Here is an 8,471-nt window from a genome sequence, read left to right on the forward strand (position 1 = left end):
TTCAGTCACTCAACAAGATACTTTCTTTTTTTTTTGAGACGGAGTCTTGCTCTGGAGTGCAATGGCGCAGTCCAGGCTCACTGCAACCTCCGCCTCCCAGGTTCAAGTGACTCTCCTGCCTCAGACTCCCAAGTAGCTGGGATTACAGGTGCACACCACCACACCTGGCTATTTTTGTATTTTTTGTAGAGACCGGGTTTCACTATGTTGGCCAGGCTGGTCTCAAACCCCTGACTTCATGATCCACCCACCTCAGCCTCCCAAAGTGCTGGGATTACAGGCTTGAGCCACCTCACCCAGCCTCAACAAGATACTTTCAAGTATCCGTTTTGTTCCATTTCCATTCTCTGGCTCTCCTTTCCTACCAGGGTCTGCCAAGACTCCTCCAGTTCCCCCAGCTGGGTCTCTTCTTCCACCCTCAGCTTCTCAGATCAGAAGACATCTCCAGTTACAGACTCCTAGCCCTCAGATGGCAAAGGGCATTATTTTAGAAGGGCATATAGAGTGGGCTTACCACCCCTGCTCCCACTACTGCACCCACGGGGCAACTGAATTCCAGAGGGTGAAGAAAGGTGTCCCAGGTGACACAGGTAGAGGCTGGCTCTGCCCTCCTTCCCTCTGCGCCGCTAAGTCTTTCCTCCTCAGCTTCCCCCAGGCCCCTGTTCACAGAGCAGAGGATTTGCGTGAGCTGGGATTCCATGCCCACCACAGTCAACTATCTTGCATTTCTTGGTCTAGTCCCAATCGGGATTGCCCAGCAGAGCATCTGGGCTGGACCACATAGAAGGAGAAGTGTTCTCAGACTGGCTCCCAGCCGTGGGTTGGGGACCATAAGAGTACCCCGAGAGAGGGGGCCTGGCCAGGTCTTTGTGGCAACAGGGAAATAGGGGAATGTGAAAAGATCCCACAGGCCACAAGGTCAGGCTTGCACAGGGATTTCTTGTGCCCAAAGATTCCGTCAGAAATTTACGACTCCCCTCCTAGCATCTGCCTGGGCCATTCACCTCTGAATCCTTGGCTGACCCTCTGCAGCCAGGCCAGCCTGGGGGAGGCCACGAGACACACCAACCCCCTAGTCCCCAAAGAAGCTAGTCTGGGAGTCAGAAGACCCAGCCACAGATTTATCAGGAGAACTTGAATAAGTCCCTTGCCCTGCCTGAGCCTCGGTTTCCCTATCTGTACATAACAGTTGTGGACTCACTGTGCTACAAGGCCCTTGGGATGGTCTGTCTGCAATTTCCCTTAGAGCTGGACTCTAGCAAGGGAGAGGAGGCTGGTGGGCCCTAGGGCAGGGGTACAGCTGGGGCCAGAGATGCAGCACAAAGGGGAGGGGCAGTTGGCGGTGGCTCCCCTGGGAAGCTGGCGGCCTCCAGTTTCCGGCCAGCCCAGCCGTCCTGAGGCCCATCTGGAATTACTTAGCCCCTACTGCCATTAACCCTTGGTGGGCACCAGGACTGTCACTCCTCCTCTCAACTGAGATATGGGTGGGAGGCGCAGAGCTACAGGGAGCACCCCAGGGCACTCACCAAGGGGCAAAATTGTCATGATTGACAGAGGAGGTTGGAGAGCTAGAGATAGAGCTGGGTTCGAATCCCAGCTGCTCCAGTTTCAAGCTACATGAGCTTAGGCAAGTCACTTAAACTCCTGGCCTTGGTTTCCTCCTCTGGAAAATGGAGACAAGTCAAAGACTGATTCATAAGACTCTTCGGTTTGTACAAAGGACTTAGTACATTGCCTCAAAGTGTACTAAGTGTACACTATTACTGAAATAGTGAGTTTCCTCATTCGAGCAGCATTCCATCACTGTGTCTTCCTGGGCGGAGCCCTCCCTTTTCTGAGTCTTGGATTCCCCTTGTGCACTCTGCCTTCAGCGGCAATGGACGGGGCACATGGGCAGTGCAGCACCATCACCCTGGGGTGGTCAGCATGGCCCCCAGCCCCACTGTGGACAGGACAAGCTATGAACATCCTCACACCTACACAGATACTGGGAACCCAGTCCAGCCTTGGACAATGCTGTCTTGGGGAAGCCTGGGCTGAGAGTAGGTGGGCAGAGCATGGAATGTGGGGAGCCCTGCCTGAAGTGGACTGGGATGGGGTACAGTGGGAGAGGGGGGCTCTGGGCCTTAGGGTTCCACACTGCCTTCCCCCACAGCACGGTGGCACCCTCAAGAGTTAAATGTCTGGACTCTGATGTTGGCAGCTCCAACCCAGCTCCACCACTTCCCAGCCATGTGACGCTGGGCGATGATATGACCTGAGCTCTCTGAGCCTCAGTACCTTCAACTGTGAAATGGGGACACATGTGCCTACCTCACAGGGTTGTGGAGAGACCTGAATAAGCCATGCCCACAGGCATTTTGTCAAGCCCTCGAGCAAAACAAGAAAGTGCCACAAAAGGTGACTGATCCAGCTGGGCGCGGTGGCTCACGCCTATAATCCCAGCACTTTGGGAGGCCAAGGTGGGTGGATCACCTGAGGTCAGGAGTTTGAGACCAGCCTGGCCAACATGGAGAAACCCAGTCTCCACTAAAAATACAAAATTAGCTGGGTGTGGTGGTGCATGCCTGTAATCCCAGCTACTCGGGAGGCTGAGGCCAGAGAATTGCTTGAACCCGGGAGGCAGATGTTGTGGTGAGCTGAGATGGCGCCATTGCACTCCAGTCTGGGCAACAAGAGTGAAACTCCGTCTCAAAAAAAAAAAAAAAAAAAAAAAGGTGACTGATCCTCAGGTGTTACCAAGAGCTGCTGTCATAGAAGTCCACCATCAGGGCTGGAGGGAAGCTCACCAACATGCTCATTTCACAGCCGGTATGACTGAGGCCAGTGATGGAAAGGAACTTGTGCAAGGCCTTGTGATGTGTCAGCCACAGACTGGGACTGGAACCGAGGCTTTCTGTCTAGACTCATAGGCCCATGCTCTTCCCCAGAGGAGGGAACCAGGCTGAACAGACCCCCGTGCTAAGACCCCCCTCCCCCACCCACGCTTGTCAGAGCCGGAAGTTGCTGCTCTCAGTGGGGCAGGGGGAGGGAACCGGAAAGGGAGCCTGAGTGGGAGAATTCCCAGGAGGCCGCTCAGCCCTCACTCAGGCAGGCCAGCGGCCACCACATCTGGCTCTCCCACGCTCCCGGCTCTGCCCCCACTCCCAGGCTCCCCAGGCAGAGTTGTGGGGTGGGGGTGGGGGGTGATGAGGAAGCAGCACACATACCCCAGGCGCTCACACAGTCATCTTAGACGTCAGGACCCTAAGATATGTCCCTTCTGCTGGCATGGACACTGAGGCCCAGAGAGTGGAGGGGACTTGTCTGAGGTTCACGGTGGGGCTGAGGGAAGCTAGAATACAGGACTCCTGATCCCCAGCTCAGTGTCCTTCCACCCATGCATGCCCTGAGCAGAGCACGTAGATCCTTGTGCCTGTGGCTGGGGAGCCAGAGAGGCACAGACCGGGAACTGTCCCCCTACCTCCTGGACACTCAGTGTAGTGGCTTTCTGAGTGGGCAAAAGACCAGCAGGGGCCTTGGGCCACATTCCCTCCCTAGATTCTTAGGACTGTCTTACTGAGCCAGACTGTAGCCACCGAGGTCTGCCAGGGTCCCAGGAGATAAAGCCTTCAAGACACTGCCCATTCAGCCTCTCCTCGCCCCCTTGCTGGCCTCCCTCTCAGCCCCAGGACCGTGGGCAACTTGAGTGTGTCCATCTGGTACACGCAGATGGCTCATAGATCCCCAGAAGAGCAGGGCCCTCACCCTCACTGAATACACTGGCTCCTAAGGTCCGGAGAGCACCAGAACTTTTTTGAGGGCACACAGCAGGCCTAGGGTGGGGCCTCTCCATCTAACACCCAGTTATCACTAAGATAACTGTTCCTCCAACCATCCATCCATGCGATAGAAGTTAATTGAGGACCTACTATGTGCCCTGTCCTCCTGTCCTCACAGAGTTCACAAGCAAACACCGAGGAAACCACAAATTAATAATATCAAATTGTGATGAGTGTGATGAAAGAGACAGAGAGAATAATGAGCTGGGTGGGTGGGAGTTCTTGTTCAGGTACAAAAGGGCTTCTGTGGGGAGGAAGCAGGCCTGTGAGGCCACACACATTCAGGAGTAGGAACAGTGTTCGAGGCAGGGGGAAAAGCATCTGCAAAAGCTTGGAGGCCAGAGAGATCTTGATGGGTTCGAACAAAGAGAAAAGAATGGTTGAGGCAGAGAGCCGGCAGTGGGGTGGAAGATTGGAGAGGTGGTCAGTGGCCAGGCATCAGGGCTTTGTGGGCTCGAGGGAGTCTGACTTTTATCCTGAGGGTCAGTAGGGGCCACTGCAGGATTTTAAACAGGGGACTGATGAGACCAGGTCACCCGAGTACACTGTGGAGGATGGACTAAAGGGGGCAGGAGGGAGGCATGGGACGAGTGTGGAGGCTGCAGTGGCCAATCATGGACTGAACACTGCACACACACACACCCCTACTCCGTGCTGCCCCTAACTCTTTATCCACCTGAGAGGCTGCAGGAATGCATCTCAACAGGGAGTTTGGGCTTCTGTGTCCCAGCCTGTGCCTGGCCACTTGACTCACAGTATGGCCTTTTTCCTTCCCTGGCCTCTGTATCCTCCTCAGCACGGTGGGTCAGACACAGTGCTTCTCTGATAAGGACATCTATGCCCTGGGCCTCTGGTTCTAGCATCCCCTCTACTACCTAAGTGTCTGTGTCCTGGGGACTGCCACCCTTCCCTACACCTCTGTTTCCCTAGGATAATCAGTGGCATCCGGGCATTACTGAGACAAGGCAACAGTACGGCGCGTCCTCCAGCAGTACCCAGGAGTGCCAGCAGGTGGCGCCCCCAGCCCCTGGAGGGGTAGGAGGAGAAGAAAGGTGTTGGGAGGAGAGAGGCTTCTGGAAGGCAAAGATGCCTCACAGGAGTCCCCCGCATCTGTCCCTACCTGGAGGTGGGCAGGGCAGGAATTAAGATCCCCGATTCTGAGGTGGAAGCAGGGACTCAGAGAGGGGAGTTAATGTGTCCAAGGTCACAGAGCGAGACTAAGGGTTGGCTGGGATGGGCCCCCCATCCAAAGCCCTTGGACTACAGTCCAGAGAGAGCTTCAAGAGGCTGGCAGTGCAGTGCAGTGGGCCTAACACTGGCCCTGGTGCCCACCAGCTTCTCTTAGGCAAACTATTTGCAACAGAAAGCTGAGCCCAGAAACTTTTCTCTTCTAGGGCCATAAACCTGATTGAAAAACCAAGTTATCACTAAGATCTTTATGAGGCCATCAGCTCTGTGCCCCACCCCAGGAGGCCCTGGCTGGGTGTGTGAGAGCAGCCTGGAGGGAGGGCTTCCAGGGGGAAGAGGGGCCTACCCAGGAGCCAGAGGAAGGAGGGGTCCAATAAACAGCCACTCCTAGGGGCAGGCGATATCAGAGAGGAAGAGGCTGCCCACAGGACAGGGTAGACAGGGCCTTCTCCACGCACAGAGCCATGCTGGACTGCTATCCCAGTCCCAGTGAGCACAGGGGGAGACTGAGGCCCAGGGGCTCAGGGTCACAAGGCGAGTCAGAAGCCAAGGTGGGAAGACCTGCAATTTCAGACTCCCAGCCTGGGTCATTTAAACAAGGTTACAGTGTCCTGGTTGGGGGGAAACTGGGGATGCCACATAGGGCTGGCTCAGGACTTCCACAGGGGGTCCACCTAGGGTTGAGGGCGAAGGGAGAGCAGAGGCTTTTTTGCATGAAGAAGTCAGAGGAGGAAGAGGAACCAGCTATTTGTTTAAGCAAAATCCCAACTAACAAACTAGGGGGCAGGGAGGCACACACAGCTCGCTATCCTGGCAGCGGGGGCCAGATGTAGAAGAGAAACTTTGGCCTGGCACGGTGGCTCACGCCTGTAATCACAGCACTTTGGGAGGCCAAGGCGGGTGGATCACCTGAGGTCAGGAGTTCGAGACCAGCCTGACCAACATGGAGAAACCCCATCTCTACTAAAAATACAAAATTAGCCGGGCGTGGTAGCAGGCACCTGTAATCCCACCTACTCAGGAGGCTGAGGCAGGACAATCGCTTGAACCCAGGAAGCGGAGGCTGCAGTGAGCCGAGATTGCTCCACTGCACTCCAGCCTGGGCAACAATAGCAAAACTCTGTCTCAAAAAAAAAAAAAAAAGAAAGATAAAAAAAAACTTCCAGCTAGGATATTGACTTCTGTGTGACTTCAGGCAGATGACTTTGCTTCTCTGAGCTCCAGCTTCCTCCCTGCAAAATGGGGCTAACAATCAACCCCACCTCGTTGTGCTGCTGTGAGGAGGAACTGAGATAACACATGCAAAGGGCTTGGGATGATGCCTGGCACTTAGTAAATGCTTAATACACAGCAGTGCTATTGTTGTTATTATTACTCCAGCAAAATGTCAAGGGCCAAACCCTGAAATCTCAGAGAGAACTGAGCTAGGAGTCAGAAAGCCTAGTACAGGGGAATCCACAGGAAGTGTGGGGGCCCAATCCAGGATGTGTCCGTGGAGTGGGAGGGACATCCACCCTGGGAGGGCACACTACTAATGGGACCACAGAGCAGCTGGAGGGGCTCCCCAGGTCGTGCGGGTCCCTGGCTCTGCCCTCTGCCTGATCAGGAAAACAGACTTTGCTCTGCTGGGAAAGGACTGCCGCTTTGACCCCCATCTCTCAGCCACCACCTAGTCCTGGCCACCATCTCCACCACTGCTGGACCCCTTCCCGGCTTCCTGCTGCTCTCTGGCGCCCCGCCTCTCCTCTGGCTCATTCTCCACACACCAGCCACAGCTGTCTTCCCGCCACTGCCCTCCACCACTCTACCCCTAGATAATACCCTTCCACACCCTCATCAGGCTTGTCCCACCAGGGCCTGCTCTGCCCCTTGCCGGACTCCTCTCTTGCCCCTACCACTCCAGACTGGCCTTTAAGTGCTAAGGGAACAAGTGTCCCCTCGGGCCTCAGGGCCTCTGTTCATACTGACCCTTGACCCCTGCCGCCCTTCCCCACTCCCCAGGGCCTTGACTCACGTGTCACTTCCTCCTGCAAGTCTTCCCTGACTCCTCCCTCTGGGTCAAATCTCCCTATTCCTGGCCCTTGCCAAGATGTAACTTTACCTTTATTTGTGATTATTCGATTCATACCTGTCCACCCCCGCCAGACCCCAACTGTAATTACTGCAAGGGCAGGGCCTCACTCAGTACCTAACATAGTGTCAGCACAAAGGAGGTGTGTTAATATATATTTTTCAAATAAATAAATACATAAAGAAATGAATTTGTACGCCTATTTCCAACCTTTAAGCCTACCATTTAGGCCTGACAGAGCACACTCTTGAAACTAGAGGGCACTTAGAGAGCACCCTTCCCCCGGGATAGGCATCCTTTCCCCAGCATCCCTAATGTGAGACTGACCTCCAGCACTCACTTACATACCTCCTGTGATCATGAGCTCACTCTCTCTCATGACAGCCCATTTCCTGACAGATGGCCCCTTACAGAGCACTTTCTTACGTATGGGTGGGCTGAAATCCACATCTGTAGCCTGCAGTTTCCTCCCTGAGGTCCCAAGTCTGCCCTGTCTTCCTCCCCAGACTCAGACCCCACTCCAGGTTTTCTCTTCCTTCAGTCCAAGCAGTCCCAGTTCTCTCAGCTCAGAAAGTGGAGTTCAGTCCTCTTGGGCCTCTTCTCCCTCCTCTGTGTACTTGCCAATTTCCCACCAATCCCTTGAAAACTTGAGTCCTAAGCAGAGCCCAGAGCTCCAGAGAAACATTTCAGCACCGCATCCACTTCCTGACCTGGGAAAGTGGGATCTTCCCTGCTGAGGCAGCCATGTGCTCATCTGTGTCATGTGCTGATCCACACACATGTGGACAGCCATGTGCTCCTGCAAGGTAGCCAAGGGCTCCGCCCGGTCAGCAACAGCCAGGATTTCCCTTCCCCTCTCCTACAGGCAGCCTTCATGTTGCTGCAAACACTGGGCATTACTCCTTTCCTTTCTGAGCCTCAATGCTTCTACCTGTGCAATGGAAAGGGTTCCTCTGAGCAGGAAGCGGAGGGAGCCCTGTGCTGGCTGAGTCTCTGGCTCTATCACATATCAGAGCCCCAGAAGAGCAAGAGTCTCACCAGGGCCAGCTTCCCAGGCGGGTCACCATTGCAGTCACACAGAACCCAGTGTGTGGAAGGGCCCCGGGCTCAGGTGAATGCTCTGCTGCCACCATCCTGAAATCCTTAATCATTTTTGAACAAGGGACCTTATATTTTTTATTTTGCTCCGGGCCCTGCAAATTATGTCCTGATCCCAAAACATCTGCCCAGCCCTGAGATGATACTGACCAGCCCCCAGCTAATATGGTGACCCAAGAGAGAGACGGGTTGAACAGATAAGACCCTGATTCTGACCTTCTTCTGGGGACCACACATCCCTGCACAATGAGAGGAACCCAGGAAATGTGGGCCCATCCAATCCCACAGGGGGC

Source organism: Pan troglodytes, chromosome 4 (genome assembly GCF_028858775.2).
Source record: "Pan troglodytes isolate AG18354 chromosome 4, NHGRI_mPanTro3-v2.0_pri, whole genome shotgun sequence".
Taxonomy (NCBI): Eukaryota; Metazoa; Chordata; class Mammalia; order Primates; family Hominidae; genus Pan; species Pan troglodytes.